The sequence below is a fragment of the Tympanuchus pallidicinctus genome, unplaced genomic scaffold (genome assembly GCF_026119805.1).
Source record: "Tympanuchus pallidicinctus isolate F22 unplaced genomic scaffold, pur_lepc_1.0 scaffold30, whole genome shotgun sequence".
Lineage (NCBI taxonomy): Eukaryota > Metazoa > Chordata > Aves > Galliformes > Phasianidae > Tympanuchus > Tympanuchus pallidicinctus.
In genome coordinates, this window is record NW_026294748.1 from 1,498,733 (window position 1) to 1,516,300 (window position 17,568).

A 17,568-nucleotide genomic window follows, 5' to 3' on the forward strand; every position below is an offset into this window, starting at 1 on the left:
GTGTCCTCTGCACATCATTGAGCCGACCTCCGCATGCGCTGTGCGATGCCTGTCTGCCAGGACTTTGGGGAGACAAAGTTTGTGACACAGGACAGGCTTAGGGTATCTGTCATTGAACGCTGTGCCTCTTTTGTGTGGGTAATGTGAGCGGTTTTTGGCCTTGCTCCGTGGCTGAGTGGGGCAGTGCATCTTGGTTATGATGGAAGACACTCTGTTATCCTCCGGGATTTGTATTTGGAATGCCAGGAATGCTAACCTAATGTGACCTCGTAGAGGGGCCAGCCCGTGAAACGGCCAGATGTGTTGTGTGCTTAATTCAAGTAGGAGGCTGCTGACCCCATAGCAAATTTATTTTTTCCTTCTGATCTTTGTGGGCAGTTTTATGTGTAGGTAGGTGCTAGCAATCCCTCTGCCTGTGTGCTTTTTGTCATTTACAAGTCAGATCAGCTCTTTGGGTTGTAGTGCAGCCCCGCAATCGGTTGTTTCAGGGGAGCCAGGACAATGGAAGCTCTTTGTGGTGATGCTGCTGTCGAAGCCCACAGGACATCAAAGCGTAGCTTCTGTTACTTTTTCAGAGGTGACAGTTTCTCCAGTTTGCCTTTTGATAATCTTCAAATGCAGGCATGACCTGAATTTACGATGTGGAGAAAGAGAGAAACGATAGGAAAAATATATCTCTGAAAGCCTTTAAGGTATCTTTGACAGCAGTAAACTAGAGAAAATAAGCACAAGCTCTTCCCTCTCCCCTTTATTTTTGCAGGTCACTTTAGGGGAAATCTGAGCAAATCAGAGTACTTCAAAAACACCTCCCAACCCAATCACTGCCAGCATCCAATCAAAAAATCTGCGTGGCCCACAGATCTCAAATTCTCTCTGGCAGCCTTGTGTGAAAACCACCTTTGAATGACTTGCCACGAACGAGACTTGAAGTTATCCTTATTTGAGAAAGTGAACAAATTTATAATGCTTAACATATTGTCTCACTGCTGAAGCTCATGCTTGTTGCAGTAGTGGCCAAGGCAGCTGACCTGTGTGTCTTCCCAATCATCTCGACAGGCAGCATCATTTGGCAAACGATGGGCTGCAGAGGTGATTCCTGTTGTTTGTGTATCATAAGGCGCAGTATTGTTTAATCCACCGTTTTTGCTGTGGAGTGTAATCTCTAACGTGTGCCCATCTAGCTTTGTGTGTGTGCTCTGTTTCCCCCATCAGCTCGTGTTACCTTGAATTGAGTTGGTTTATGGCGTGCCGTTTTCGGTAAAGCGGCAAAAGAAATGGTCACATAATTCAGCAGGGCTTGCCCTTGGAGAGATTTAGTTACGCTGGGTGATGGCTGAGGAGCCTTATTGATTTGGAGCTCCCATTGGAGCTGAATTGGGAAAGCGTTGCAGCACCTGCAAGACACTCGCCTGAATAGAGCTACTGAGAAAAGCATTTCAGTTATTGGCATTGCTCCTAATGCATTTTGTATGTGTCTATACCACAGGGAGGAATGTGTGGTTATTGTTGAAATATTATCTACACAGGTTTTCAGAAGATGAAGAAAAGGCACTTTGCTGCAATAACTGTTGCGGCCATGCTATTGTGATAATGCTTTGGCATTTTTATATTGAGATGTGGCTCAATATATTTTCTCCTTGCCGTGTATGTTTTTAAAACAGTCAAGCAGAGAGATTCTGATAAATGGTGCTTTGAAGGCTGCTTTCTGCTGTCCAGTAATTTCGGCTTGAAATGTTTATTTGAACCATTATTTTGTTTAATCTGCTTGGATCTAGTAATACTTACCAGCTGTTCTAGTGGCTGCACCACGGATTAAGCATGAAATAGCGTTGGTCATAGGAATATGAAGGAATAAATGAATCTCTCTGAATTGCTTTGTATTGATAGGTTGATTTGGTTGAACTTAAAGGAGGAGATTTTCTTTGGTCATGGCTTTGCAGCGTATGCTGCAAAACAGCTCTAAATGTGTCATGCAGCTGGCATATTCGTGTGAGGAAATGCTCTGTGTGCGATGACTTTGAGGAAGGTTTTGCAATTATTTGCCCTAACAGCGCAAATCCTGTGGCTTTTTCTCAAATCCATTTTAGATACGGTTCATAAAGAATCCTTTAAGTGGGTGAGCGAGGGGGGCTTTGTGTGAAAGGCAGGAAGTTGGTTCTGGCCTCGAGGTAAACGGCGCAGCGTGGAAAAACCCACAGGTAAAGATAGGAAAGCTATTTTGTATCTCGACATTTGTCTTGTTTGCTAAATTTCCACTCTTTTATCCTTGCAAGGCAAACAGGAGTTCATTGTCTAATCACCGAAGTTGCAGAGTAAGTACTTGCGTCCAGGGTGATAGTTGTCAGTGCCAGGAAATAGAATTGAGCAAAATTAAACCGAAGCCTTATTAGTGACCTACTTACAAGATGCAGAAGGGTCTGGGATTCTAGCTGAAGCAAATTCAGATGCTGTATTTCGTTGTTTTCCCTGGATGAAAAATATCCCAGTGAAACGTCGGTCAGGATTTTGAAAACAAGGAAGCAACTTTAAAACATTACGTTTATTTTACCTTGGGAGAACTTAATTAGCTGTCAACAGCGCTGCACATGAATGGTTGCTTTTGAATGAAATTATCAAATCTTTAGTCCCGAGGCATTTTTCTCCCTCGTTCCAGGATAGAGAGAAACACAGAAGATTTGTTTAGATAGAAACAAAGTGATTTAGGGAAGGTGCTGTTGTGCATGCAGTTTTCTTGTGTTAATTGCACAAGTGTAGAACTCTTCCTATGTGAAAGTGAGTGACTTGCAGGAAGGGGTTATTAAATCAGGTTGGGAGCACACTTCCAAGCGAATACAAGATTGTGGTCTTGTGGTTCTCCATTTAATGGGCTAATTTCTTAAGTGATTGAACTTCGATCATTCAACTGGGTACCATGGTAATTTACTCATTTTACGAATGCAATAAATGGAAGAAAACCAGCAAATCACTTGAACAATCCTAATTTAAAGCTCCTTGCTGCCACGTGAGAGGAGCGGTGCGAGGTTATCGGGAAACGCAGCGCGTGCTGAGGGGAGTTTGAGGATGCAGTATCACAGGAAAGCGAGGCAGTTTGAAGTGTTAAAGCAACGTAATGTTTTGATAGGTTTGTTGGCAATGATGTGAGTTGGTGAGACAGTGTGCCAGTATAAACAGTTTTACTGGAGCGCTTATGTTAAAGAAAACTTGCTGGTTTTAACCCAAGGCGTGTCTCTCGGTAGGAGCGAATTATCCAAACGAATCCTCTAAGCTTGTATTTTAAACACCACCTTGTTTCTATAAGATCTGGTGCTGAACGTGCCATTCTTCAATGGTTTCTCAACAAAACCTTGCCAACTCGTTGTTGAAATGGAGATAGTTGCATCTCTTTGGGAAAACTGGTGTATCATAGAATTTCTCAGGTTGGAAAAGACCTTAAAGATCATCGAGTCCAACCGCAACCTGACCATACCACCCTAACTAACAATCCTCTGCTAAATCTTGTCCCTTAGCACCACAACCAAACGAGGTGTATGCCTACTTTGATGATCAAACCTTCAGTCATACCTTAATTAAATGGTAATAGTCTTTTTTTTCCAAGACCCTGTAACAGGGAAGAAGTCTAGACACAGAAAATATTACTGAGAGGCTATTGGAGCTTTTGTTAAAATCTCTTTCATGCTCTGAGCTCAGTGTTTGTCAAGAGTCAAAATCAGTTGGCAATCAGTTTAATAAGTTCAGGCCTTTTTTTTTTTTCTTTTTCTGAACTTAGGGTAAGCTCTAAGGTTCATTACATGGGTCAAGTCCCATGAGGCTTCCTCTGCCTGGCATAATCTTGTTGTGTTGTGTGAAGCATCTTCTGTCACCGTGATGTCTTTAGTTCTTATTCGGAGCTGTAATTCATCTCTTTGTAGCGATGCATATGTTTTGCAAAACAAATCAGTGGCTTCTCTAATCATTCTTGAAGCTGTGTTGTTTTGTCACCTCGTGAATGATCTGCGAGGCAATATTCGCAAATGGGAAATGCTTCTGCCGTTCACAAGTGATTACATTCAGCCCATGATGCCCGAGCACCAGAAGAAATGAAGTCAGTACCACTAATGGCACTGATAAAAGCAAATTTCCTGTAGTCACTACATCATCTTGACCAACAGGAGCCGTGAGTGGATTCTTACACCAGATGGTGTTGAGTTGGTGGTGATGCAGGAGCTCGTTGCCTCTGCTGGGCTGTCTCTCTTTCTAGCTGGTGATTCTGCATCTTGACTGGAGTTCTGCAGTCGTCTGAATTAGGTCTGGTGTACTCGGGGCTCTATTTTAATTTGTTGAGAATGTGTGGATGGTATTTGTGTTGTATCTATTCTACCTTATAAACTTCCCTCCTTTGTCCCATGACCACAGTCCTCCTGTGTCTCAGCAGGGACGCACATTTGTTAAATCTGCTTTGAAATAGGGACGCACAACACAGTATGGAAAAGGTTTGCTCTGGCAAAACCTGTAATGTATAACATTGGGATTGTTGTTTTCAATCCAAAACTAGCCTTCAACTTCACCATCACAGGTCTTTGTGGACCTTCTGATTGAGCTCTCCTGCCTTCCAAGGCAACGCGGAGAGAAACAGTAAAGTTCTCCCCACGTATTTGTGGCAACTTGTGACAAACAATTTAAAATTTGGCAGATGTAACAAAATTGTTAGCTGTATCCTGACACTACTTCTGGGGCTTAGGAATGCGTTTTCGTAGCAGATGGAGCTATTAGTTAGCTGTGCTATCTTGAAGAATTGCTTTCCCAGGTAATCAGCTCTGCTCATTTAGGATGTCGTTTCCCCACCTCGATATGTCAGCGGAGGAAGCAGGAATGATTAATCACTGCGGCTTGGACACTGCACAAGAATAACTGCGGAGAGGGAATCGTTGTGTGGAGCGCCAATGCCACAGGGAGTTTAAAGTGTTCTGATGCAAAGCAAACAAGATGGAAAAGATGACCGTGATGCTTCCTGATGGCTGTGTGTCAGTGCGGAGAGTTTCTGTGGCAACCTGAAGATTTGCAATTCATAGAAAGCCTGGAGCGAGGCAAAACTTTTAAGCCCTGGCTGTCACTGCTGTGCAGCGGGTGCCACCAACACCTGGCGACCTTCTTCCTTGCTTGCTTTTCACGCTTGGCAGAAGAAATCATATAAAAGTAACATGCACAGTTAACTCTTCTTAAAATATGAGTGGCCTTCTGTGTTTTCAATTACTTTACACAAAAGAAAGGCTTATGGGAAGTGTTTTAAATGTGTGTATCTGCTGCATATCCTAGCTGCAGACTTATTGTTGGTAATACTGCTTTCTCTGTCGTCAGATAGCAAAAATACAAGGAAAGAACTATTTGGTTGAAGACTGAAAATCATATAATCATAGAATCCCTTGAGTTGGAAGGGACTTTTGGTGGCCATCTGGTCCAAATCCCCTGTAAGGAACAGGGACACCCACAGCTCCATCAGGTGCAAAATTAAGCAGCCTTGAGTTGGTGATACGCAAGGTATTGTTAGCTCTGGAGCATGACCCAGTAGATTAAGCTTAGTAGGCAGCCTCATATATGATGGATGCCAGATTTCCAGCCTTATCCTTTCTGGTTGCAGCCTTCTCTCGTGTCTTTCTCTGTCAGTGCTTTATGGGCTGATTTGGCCATAAAACCATGACATCCCCCTGGGCCGAATGCTCTTTGTGCTGGATTTCCTGCTGCAATTGGGAAGTCTACATACCTGGAAGGAGAGTGCCAACAGGACTTAGGGTGGCTTAGCTTAACGTATGAGACGGGAGGTAACAGCAAAGGATATTATTTTCTGCTGGGGTGAATAAGAACAAATTAAGTCGGTGGAAACCACTAAGCCAGAGCTATGGGAGTTGATGCTGGTGAGCTTAATCTTTGCAAAGCTGTCAACTTGAAATACAGACGTTGGGAACTTATTAGCTGGCCTGCACTTGTTAACCGTTAGGGTTAATCCTCGTTTCACTTTGGTTGTGCAGCAAATGGTGAGCTCTGGGTATAAAAGTTACAGCAGTATTAAACCTTTTGCAGCGTGTTTTACGGCAGATGAATCGACAGGTGTAAAACGTGAAGGAATCTATTGTAAAAGCCCACCAGTGGCTTTGGGTGTCTCTGGGCATCCCGTTTATGGCTGGTGCTGCTGGTCAGAACCCAGCAGTAGTGCTGTCAGCTGTGCTCACCAGCTGCTGAAGTCACTTCACAGCGAGCGCTTCCTGACTCTGCCTTAAAAAGTCACCACAGCACTGGAATAACTCTTCCACATATTTGCTCTGGGGGTCTCTTGGTGAATGGAGAGTTTCCTGTGGCTTGGTGAGTGTTTTTTTTCCCTGTTTTCCTCTCTGAGCACAGTGGTGGTGTCTGAAAAGCATCCATCTGCAGTTATGGCTGCTGGAATAACAAACTATTTCCTCAGCAGAGCTTGGGGCTTGTGTACCTTTGCATTTTCTGCGTTCTCTGCACCTAATCCTAGATGTTTCCAAAGTTTAAATACCAGGTCGTACATATTTAGTACATCTGATGTAACCGTGTTATTCTGTACTTAAATGAAAACAGACCGAGTAAGAAGTTGCATGCATAGTAAGCAAGATAATATGCAGCTCAGGGCTGGTTGTTTTCCAGTGTGTGTGTTGGCCCCAAGGCACTGAGGCATGTAATTTGTAGTGCAGAAAAGTTATTTACCTTGAAGCGTGTTTGTGAACTTCTGTTATCCTTCCCTAGTTTAGTCATGTCTGTTTCTGAAAACATTTGTGTTTAGCTTCAAAGCACCCAATGCCTGTAGCAAAATTCTGCAGTTAATTGCCTCAGTATATAGTGCAAGGAAAATGAAGTGTTACAAGAAGATAGCTGTAGATAGAGGGGTTGAGAGAATAACCTCGGGGCATCTGCCTGTGAGCAGGTATATGTAAAAATACTCAATTTTGAACTTCTGACTTCAGATGTTTTGTGTAAAAGTGTTTAAATACTTTTGTTTTGTATCACATTTGAACTTCTCGAGGCACGGAACCTTTTTGTGGTTGGCAGAGCTCCTGTAACGTATTTCTTTTTAAATAATCTCTGAAGTTGTCAGGTGCATTTGTACAAAAGTGCTCGATGGAAAGCTGCACAGTTTGTTCAGGAGGTGGCATAGAATGGTTTGGTTTTTTTTTTTTCAGTGGAAATGGAATTGGCTTTATGAATCTGTTCTTAATGTTTAGGAGGAGGTTTGATGTGCAAACGCTTGGGGAAGTGCAAGCACAGCTGCTGCTTGGTTAGTTTTCCCAAACACTGTGAAAATACACAGTGCAGTCTGTGTTTTCAGGTGTAATCTGTATCTTGAACCTGGAGAGTGAGTCCTAAAATACAAAATAGAAACTACAGGGGTGTGAGCCTTGTTTTTTCGAGATGTTTGTATCTCAACTTTCACAATTTGTCTGCCCCCTCCTCCCCACCATGTGTTGTCAGCGTGATGGATGAATTTTTTTTGGCTACTGGTTCCAGAGTTGTTTTGACTGAGTAGGAGCATCCTGACACACAGAATCATACCAGACTGCAGCTGAGTCATCAATGATTGAACTAGTTAGATTATCACTTCCTACACAGGCTCTCTGAAGTTGTCCTCAGAATCCAAATGAAGGGAACTTCATTGACAGTGGGAAAAGCTCTGAAGACTTTGATGCGATAGTGTGTGTGTGTGTATAAATGTGTGTGCACATAAAATTCTTGTCCACTTTTAAACGTCACATCATGGACAACCCAAGAGGTCCATGCATTCCTTGCAGGTGGCTTTGCAGGCCTTCTGTGCGTTGCAGAAGGTGTGTTTTCGAAGCACTGGAGATGACTTTGAGGACAAAAGGATTCTTGGCTGGGGCAGATGATCAGAAATTGTCAGATCCCCTAAGCAGTGTGATCTGGTGCCTGGTTTAATCGTTGGCAGCCCTGCCCATGACAGGGTGGTTGGAACTGGATGAGCTTTGAGGTCTCTTCCAACCCAAGCCATTCTATAATGTAACATTAGCAAGCACGCAGCAATGCTCGTCAGGATGAACCACTTCACTGTAAATAATTCAGAGTTAAGAAATACATCATAAGAAAAGCAGAACGCTCCTGACGTGTTTCATAAGTCAGGAAGAACCGAGCAGATGCAGTGAAATTCTTGTTTCAGTCTTGAGGTTCCTTTCCCAGGGAATGGTAACTCAGGCTGAAGGAGTCTTCAGATAGCCAAGAGGCCATTTTTGACCCGAAAAAGATGGACAAGGAAAGAAGAGCAGCAAGGACATAGCAGATGAAAAATGACATTTAAAAAAAAATAGATCATATTCTGCAGAACTGTGGTCTTTCTAGTAGGGAACAGCAGCAGTGTCCAGGCTGATGTGGTTAAAGTTCAGTTCGTGGCTAAATGTTTTGCTGAGCCTAGGACTTAATGAGGTGCCGTTTTGGGAAGGTCGTTATGCTTGCCGACACGAGCCCATGGTGAAGTGTACCTTTAATAAGAAGTGTCACTTGTCAAAATAAATGAGCAAGATTTTTATTGCATGTTCAGTCGCTTGTAAAATTTGCTAGTCTGCAGTGGCTCTTAATCATTAATGTGAATTAGCCAGGTTCTCCTGTAGTTTAATTACTAGTATGTCATGTTTACATTCCCTCTTGATGAACTAATGGTTACATTATATGCACAGTTTCGTAATAGGCAAAATAAAAATACAAAAGATGAGTGTAGATGTGTAAAGTGCTTGTTCTGCAGAAGACTGAGAGATAATTGCAGCTGGGGATGGAAACTAGGAAGGGAATGCAGGGTCACTTTGTCCAGTCCTGTGCTGAATGCAGAATGAAGAGCTGCCCTACATGAGGGCACGTCTCACCCTCATCCAGGGGTTGCTGCTCAGTGTTGGTGTGCCCAAGGGGGGGGTGGCATGGTGATGCTGCTGTAGCCAGAATTTCCTTTGGATCACCTCTGCTCGTACCTGTGGTCTGCTTGGGATTCTGCTGTCTGTTGACATCGTGTTGCTCGATGTTGTTACGTGATGGTATCCGTTCCATATTCGCGGCCCATTTCTCATAGCAAGGTTTAATTATTTTGACAAGCGAAAGCTTTCTATTGTTTCATGCTTCTTTGTTCCTTGAGGATTAATGAGGAAGTTGGCAGAGAATTGACCAAAGATGCAGACTTTTGAAAGGTTTTTTTTTCCCTGTATGATATTACTTACAGCTTTTCAATAACTGAGAGAGCTTCGAAGCTGTGTCACTCTGTGGAAACGTTGGATGTTAATTGTTTGACTCGGTTTTTATAAGACGACTGAGCTTCAGTATTTAAACAGAATGGCAGGTGGAGCAATAGATAACATTAAACTGAAAGTCGTTGCAAGCGATGTACTCCTACAGATTGTCTGAAATTCAGCTGTGGCTTTACTCATCTCTTCAGCTAAGTAAAGCAGAGCCAGTGACTGAGCCTGGGGAGCGGTGCTGGGGGAGTGCAGCCTGGCCTGGCTCTATGGGCGTCTGCCAACGCACCCTTCTGGTGGCAGCAGTTCCACCTCCTCCTCTTTCCTTGACCTCTCGCTGAAAATGAAATTATTAATTACTGAAAAAACTTGATAACTGAGTCATGCTGTGTGTTGTCAAAGAGACAAATAAAGCCCACTGAGATCGTAGAAACCGTACTGGAGAGACAGGCACGTTTCCTCTTGGTTGTAGAAGTGAGCGGTTTGAGATGCTCAAGTTCTCCAGATGTTATGTACAGCTGTTGCCTGAACAATATAGACTTCAAAATGACACATACACAAAAAGCAAACTTCTTCCTGCCTTTCTCTGTGCTCCCAGGGAATTCTCCGTTTATGTTGGCAGTGCAGGTTTCTAAGTAGCCACGTTGGATAATGACTGCGTGAGTAGAGACGAGATGTGCAGAGGTCATAATTGGACAGGAAATAATATTTAAGAAGTGGGAAATTGAAGATGCTTTCCATATGGAATAACAGGTAATCAACCTTTTAAATGCGAGGACTGCCTGACTGCTTTTTTGGGCACAAAGTGTTCTGCAAATCACCTGTAGCAGTGAGCTAGATGTGTGGCCTTGAAATAATTAGATAGGAAATCAGAATTAGTGTCCAGTATTCGTTTCCTGCTTCTATTTGTTTTTGTACGTATTATTTGTTTATTTGCAGCTGAGAGGATCCAGATTCAGACGCGGTGCTTTGTGAGCACTTTGCACTGCTTTCAGCTGCCATAAACGTGAGCCCGTGCTGTGCTGTGAGCCCATTTTGCTTTGAGCTCGTGCCTGTGCACAGCGGTGCCGGGTGCGTGTTCCTGCTGTGCCTGTGTCTGCAGGGCTCTGGGAAGGGACCCACGGCTCTTCTAGGAATATTTATTTCTGGATTTACTTGCGTGAATGGATCCGAATGATTTCCATAATATTACCTTTGGTAATTCCCAGGACTTGAGCGGTTCTTACTGAAGAGCTGACGAGGTGAGAGTGGTTAATGCTGCAGCAGCTCCTGGTCCCAGGCTGACCCCAGGGCTGGATTCTGGCGTGCTGCCTTTATCATGGTCAGGTCACTTTTTTTTTTTTCCTACCAGCATAGACTGAAATACAGGGCATGAAGTAACTCCAGGACCTTAAGCTTTGCGTGAAGCCATTACAAACACAAATCTGAGGATGGGGTACGGATTGCCTGCATCTCTGAGCAATGGCCAGTCAAGCTGCTTCACGTTCAGATATATCTCTGCAGTTTGCTGAGGTGATGCTGAGGATGGTTTTACACTCGTACACCTGCCTTCTGACTCAGGGCTCGGAAGAATCCAGATGCATCCCCATCAGTGTGTCTGCTTAAATTAGAGGTGACAAATTATTGATAATTAGCATCGGTTTTTTTTGTTTCACCATTGCAAAATGTGAATTTATAAAAGGCAATTTATTTTTATCTTTGGCCTCAGGAACTCCAGAGCAGTTGTACTTATTCTTAATTGCTTGTTTTATGGGTGAAAATTAGGCTGTAACACAAACTGCAGTGTGAGGAGTCGCAGATAGAATGCTAGCGGTGTCGGAACATCAAGGAGGAAAAACTGGTGCTGGGCTTTGCCTGATACTTCACAAATTCCAATTTTTATTAAGTTTAACAATGCCACCATTTCCAAGCATTCTATAACTAAATATAGTAATGAAATTTTATTTGAAGTCAGGAACGTTATCCAGATATGACTTGATGTGTGTAAGATACTGCACATCAATGGAGTGGTACAGATTGTGTTAAATGGGCCTGAAATAATCTTCGGGAAAGAAAATCGTTTTCTATTCTTCTTGACACAAAGTGTTTGTCACAGATACGCGTTCTTATCCGCATCTTGTTAGTGAAATCATTATACTTTTCATTACAACTTTTATGCAAATACGCTGGTTTTCCTTGATTAGGTTTGCACGAATACGCTGTAATTACAGGCTGAGGTGTTATTAATGTGTAACAATTAAATATGAAATTACGATGTGTAATTACAGCTTGAAGAAAGTGTTGTAATAGCTCGCGCGCCACGCCGGCTTGCAGGCAGGGTGTTGCCCACGGGAGATAACAGCTCTGATGTTCTGCACATTTATCCTAACAAATCTTCTTGGCAGAGGAGCATCCTCAAGCAGAAGGAGCCGTTCTGGCTGGGCATGTGTGGGATTAACCCATGCCCTGTGCAGGAGCTCAGGGCATTGGAGGGCAGTGGGGGGACGCTGCTGCACCATGCACAGCTCCGCTCTACTGCTGCGTGTTGGATTTTAGGAGTGAGGACCCTTCCATCCCTTCTCCAGCTCCCGGTGCTCAAGGATGCACTGCCTTGGGGACTTGATGATCCTCGCGTATGCTCTGTTTGATGCCTGATGGATCCCCAGGAATACATCTACTCCTGGTGGAAGGACTTGGTGCCCAGCAGGGGATTGAGTTTTTAGCTTCAGACTGGTGCTGTAGTTCACTGATTCTGCTGCGATTCGGATGTATGTATATATATGGGTGAGAGGGTCTGTGCTTAAAAGGTGCTCTCTGCTTTCCTGTATGGTCCTTTATAGGTTAATAGGACAAGGGGAAATGGCTTTAAACTAAAAAATTGGACTTGTCAGTTAGTCATTAGGAGGAAATCCTTTCCTCAGAGGGCGGTGAGGCGCTGGCGCTGCTGCCCAGAGAGCTGTGGGTGCCCCATCCCTGCAGGCACTCCAGGCCAGGTGGGATGGGGCCCTGGGCAGCCTGAGCTGGTGGGGGGCAGCCCTGCCCACGGCCGGGGGTGGCACTGGGTGGGCTTTGAGCTCCCCTCCAACCTGAGCCTTCTGTGATTCTCTCCCTCCTGTACATGTGAGGAGAAGCTCCATGCTCAGGCTGTGGCACTGCTGGAGGTCCACCGGAGCTCATGCTGAACTCTTCTCTGCCGCTTTAACACCTGCTGTGAATTGGGGCTTTGCTAGAGAGAGTCACTTAAGGGCAACTCTTCAGCCACGTCCTGAGGATGTGCAGAGTGCTCCTTTTACCTGGCTCTAGGACAGGTGGTTGGTTATGTATATCTGGAGATGAGGTCTGTTTTCCTTTTGGTGTTTTTTTGCTCTGATGCTCTGAGGATGGTTTTGCTTTAGCTCCTTTCCATTGAAGTGTAGGCCAAGCAACAAGAATGCCTGGGGGGTACATCTTGAAGAGGGCTACCACGAAGCAGATAAAACAGTAATACTTCTTCTGCTGGAAGAATACCAATGAGGGACTGGAAGAACCTGCTTAACTTCAATTTTATCTGTACTAAAAAAGTAACTGAGGAAGAATTCAGATCGGGCACAGTTAAAACACGCCTCCTATCTGCATTGCAGTGAGGACTCGAGCTAATGGCTGGAGGTTCTCAGATAGGTGAGGGAAGAAGGTTTGAGGTGATGGGAACCAGCTGATGGTATCCTGGTGCTGCCCTGTGTGAACACAGAACTCCTGTAGGAGGATGGCTGCGTCCCGGTGTGGTGTTGCTTTGTGGCCTGCAGCTGCACGTATGCTCCTGCTGTGCATGCACAGGGGTCTGTCCTTGCTGTATGACTTCTAGCAGAGCTGCCACAGAAAGCAGATAGATCCATTATGGCGATGTTAACTCAGGGCTGCTGCAATTGGAGTTACTGCAGCTTTTCTGTCCTCAAACGAGTTATTTTTCCTTGGTGAGCTCTCTGCAGTGAAGTGTTGCTCCTCTGTGTGCTGTCTGTGTTGAGGATGAGCAGGGCACACTCTGGGGAGATGTAGGCAGAGTTAAAATCGACCTCCAGGATTTGTTCTATTGAAATTGATACGAAGAAGCATCCCAGCGGCTACCTTCTCAAATGCATTAATAAATTAAACCCTTTGCTTCAGTGTCTGGAAGCTCCACGTGGAGGTGTGCATTCAGTTCTCTTAATGCTGGAAGAGTGCAAACTCCCTTCAGGTTGTTCCTTTTGTGCCCTCCCTCGGCCTTGCAGTGCTGTCCATCTGCATGATGCTCAGATGCTATTTGCATTCCTTCTCTTGCCTACTGGAACACACGTGCCCTTTGAAGTTTTACATCTCTGGAAACTTTTTTTTCCAGGCACCTTATTATGTCTGGTTTAATTTCTGTTAATCCACTTGTGCGTGTGGCTTATGAGTTCTAAATGATGGGATTTTTTCCTCTGTGTGACACTTTGCTGCGTTTTCAATTGGCGCTGGCAGAAAGAATACAAAAATAAAAATGAAAAAAAAAAAAAAGAGAAGAGAATCGGTGACCTCAAGGTGCTTGCTGGAATTCTCCTCTTGGAAAAAGGCCAGAAGAGCTTTTCCAGTGGATTCAAGGTCAAGCTGGACCAGGAGCATGTGACTGAGCTATAGATGTCCCTGTTTGTTGCAGGGGAGTTGGACCAGATGGCCTTGAAGGGTCCCTTCCAGCTCAGACGATCCTATGATGAAGTATTAACGCACTTCCAGATACTGAGGATATCCATTTCTTGCTTTGGGAGGATCGCAAAGGGTTTGTTTCTGTTTGTTCCCTGTGGGAGGAGGGATTCAATGTCAGCAGTTGTAGAAGTGCACTTTGGGAGAGGTCTGGGTGTAATTAAAGACGTGTTGGCAAGGGCGTGTATTTAAATGGCTTTGCTTTTTTCATGGCATCCTTATTACAGCTGCAGGGACACTTGACTTCCTTTATTTTTGCTTTGGAGTTGGGTTTTTCAATCAGTTGACGTGCAGCAAGAGCTTCTCTTGGAGAGGAAGGGCAGCCCCTGTTTGCTGCCTTCCTGCTGCTTTGCGTCCCAGAGCACGAGCTGTGCTGGGATTCCTAGCACAGAAACACTGCTTGCTGTCTTAGCTTGGAGAAACGAGTTATTGTGCCGGCAAGAATTGTTTGAAGAATTAAAATTGACCCATTTCCTTCAGGCGCAGTGAAGTTAATACTCAGGAGTGTTAACATCGTAGGAGTGATTTGAGAAGTATTATTTGTCAAATCCCTGAGCTAATATGTATGTAGGTATAAATAAAAAGGCCTCAAAGGTTGTTTCAGTATTTATTAACCTCTCCTCTTCTTCAGGGGCCTAACTTGGCTGCTAAAGCTTGGCCAAGGCTTTTAGCTAGCTGTGTGGATGCTGTTTCCCAACATTCTAAAGCATCTTCCAGGAGGAAAAAAAAAAAGGATGTGTTAACACCTGCTATGAGAAGTTTCATGGCTGTTGTTGCGTGCTCTGCTCTATTGTTAAATGGAAGGAATGTGGAGATGTGGCACTTGAGGATGTGTTTGGTGGACGTGGTGAGGATGGGTTGGACTTGGTGATCTTGGAGGTCTTTTCTAACCTTGATGATTCTATGGTTCTGTGTTTCTAACTGGTGTCATGTCCTGAACGCTTCTGTCTGCTGATTTGTGGTTGTTGTCATACATCTGGGCATAAACGAGGAACTTCCAGAGGCTGTGGGTAGAGTTCCTCTTGTTTCTTTGGGAGCAGCACACCCTGAGCAGCAGCTGGCTCTGGACTGAGCTCCAGATGAAGTGGTACCCATGCAGCCACTGGAATGGGTGCATGAGAGCTCGGGACAGCCCTGCTGCTGGGAAGCATTAAGTCACAGATAACATTTAGCACCTTTCATTTTTCTGTGATGTTACTTGAAACTGGGGTCTATATTCATTGCATTTTGATACTACAGAATAAAAGCACCAAACGACATTTTTCCTCCTCTAGGTTTCTGGATCTAACTTGCTACATTTGTACTAAACTGACCTTTTTCTTCCTATTTTCTTTAGGTAAGTGGATGCGATTTGAGTGTTAATGTTCTGCATTGGACGAGTGCTGAGTCTGGACACTGGAAACCGTAAGCCTTGTGTCAGCTGGGAGATGCTGCATGCAGTAGTGAGTCCAGAAGCGATGGACCAGCAGAGCTGTGGTGTCCCTGCAGCACAGAGTGGGGTCAGCACGTGTTGGTTGGAGGCGCCACTCCTGGGTTACAGGTTTTTGTCTTTTTCTGGTATTATCCCAGTGGACTGAGGAGAAGAGAGTTTGAACTCTTCCTTGCCTGTTGCTGTTGTGGAAATGCATTTAGCCTTTGCCATGCACTGATTTTTATTTATTTATTTTTCCCTGATTCTTCTGTTTTTCCATAGTATATTTGCAACTGTTACTCGTTCTTTGTTTACAAATGCAGTTTGATTCCTTGGCTTGGGAGTGTTCTTCAGCTTAGTGTTGGAAGGGAGCGTGAGGTAAAGGCAGGAAGGGATCTTTTATTTCTTTATTTATTTTATTATTATTTTTAAGTAATGCTTAATCTAGAATTAAATTCAGAGGAGTGCCTGGAGAAAATAAGATCTCTCTGATCAGATTCTATGAATACTTTTTGTCTTATCTAATAAGCAGGAGAAGCCAGTAGAGGGAATTATATGCTGGAAGGGGAATTTTAATAGCAACCGATATGCAAAGAGGAAAGTATCTCAAGTGAACAAAGGATACAGACTGGCAAACGATGGATCTTTTCCCTGCCTGAAAAATGCAACTTCTTTGTGGTACAAACCTAAAGCCTGGCCTTCCTCGCTTAAGCTGGAGAAGTCTTAGCAGCTCCCTCGGGGTTCTGGAGTTGTAAGAATCTGAGGTCCTTCCCAGTTGATTTGGGAGCCTCCAAGTAGAAATAGAGGTATACCAACTGCTACTTTACTGCCTGTAGCATACTCAGTTCTCATTGTAGAGGCCTTGGTTATGTAAATGAATTTGTTTTGCAACCCTACTTTGAAGTACCTGACTGTTAATTAAAAGCTGTCTTGATAAAGGAAGAAATTTAAACTTGACTGTCCTGTGAGTGGTGATTTCAGCTGAGTTAGTTATAAGAGAGGATGTTGCCTCTTAATGGAGGTGCAGTCATGGTCTGCTGTCTGAAGTCAGGGCTGTTTCCTTCTGTTCCTGATGCCTGGCACGTTACAGCAGAGTACGAGCATCTTGCAGTGGGTGTTAGCTGCTCTCACTACCTTCTTGTCTAAGAACCCAGTTAGATAATGCAGAATTCTGTCTGGTTTCTGGAGGTGGTATTTCGGGAGCTGCGTGCTGGGGGCAGGGCTAGCAGAAAAACCCGGGGTGCTGGCAGATGTGGTGTCATTAAATTGGAGGAGGCAGAGAGCTGAGCGCTACGGGCAGCCGAGGAGCTGGTGCTGTTCAGGGTCGCTCATTTTTCATTGTACTGCAGCTAATTCCAATTAAAGCAGAAGGCATTTTGTTTTTTTAAAGTAGGAAATACGAAAAACTTTGATTTCTTGCGGTGAGTTGCTCAGAGCTGGGCAGTCGAGTGCCATCATGCAGGGCTCCACGTTGAAGTCATGCAAACCGTGGGTCCAACAGGTGGTTTTCAGGGGGGGATGTGTGTGTGATAAAGGTCTGGATGAGCATCCCTCTTTGCCTGTGCAGCTGGAGGCACCAGTCTTTTGTGTGTGCTACCAGACGTGTGGAGAGTCCCTTAATGAGAAGGGGAAAATGGGAATGAGAGCAAACGAAATTATCGTTCCAAGCAGGGCACACGTAGGAAAAAAAAAACAACACAAAACCAGGAGAATATACTTGGGTAATGTGTTAGAATTCCATTTTTGAGCAATAACACCCTCGTCGTTGTATTCAAACACTGAGATAAATGCATCAATCTAAATTCATGATTTTGGTTTTCCCGTACAGTTGCTAATTATTGAACATAACTAGCTTATTCATAATTTCTTTTCTCCTTCTGCTTGATAGCCTTAATCCTGTATTTGTGCGGCTGTCATTCCCATGGTAACAGACTAGTGTCTGAAGCAGAAGATTATTAAATACAGAATAGCACATTAAAATAATGTTAAGGTTCTGACTTAGAGACTTTCACATGGGGGCAAACTTCAAAAAAAGAAAAAAAAAAAGAAGAAAAAAAAAAGAGAACATCTTTACAAAACGCAATTTACTTTGCCAGTAATGTTCTCTATTCCCACAGCTATTACTGAAGAGATTTGTTTGAGTAACAGCCTGCTCCCTCACAAGCCATCTTCTCCTCCTGCTTTGCAGAGAAATCCTAATCTGATGTTTATGTCGTCAGTCTGTTTCCATGGGAACTTTGTCACCAATGTATCATGACCTCACAA

At 44.0% G+C, this 17,568-nt stretch overlaps 1 protein-coding gene across 6 annotated transcripts in view; it reads left to right on the forward strand.

Moving 5' to 3' along the window:
* Window positions 1-17,568, forward strand: part of CADM1 (cell adhesion molecule 1) — a 158,448-nt gene that overhangs the window by 24,587 nt on the left and 116,293 nt on the right. The window lies entirely within an intron of this gene.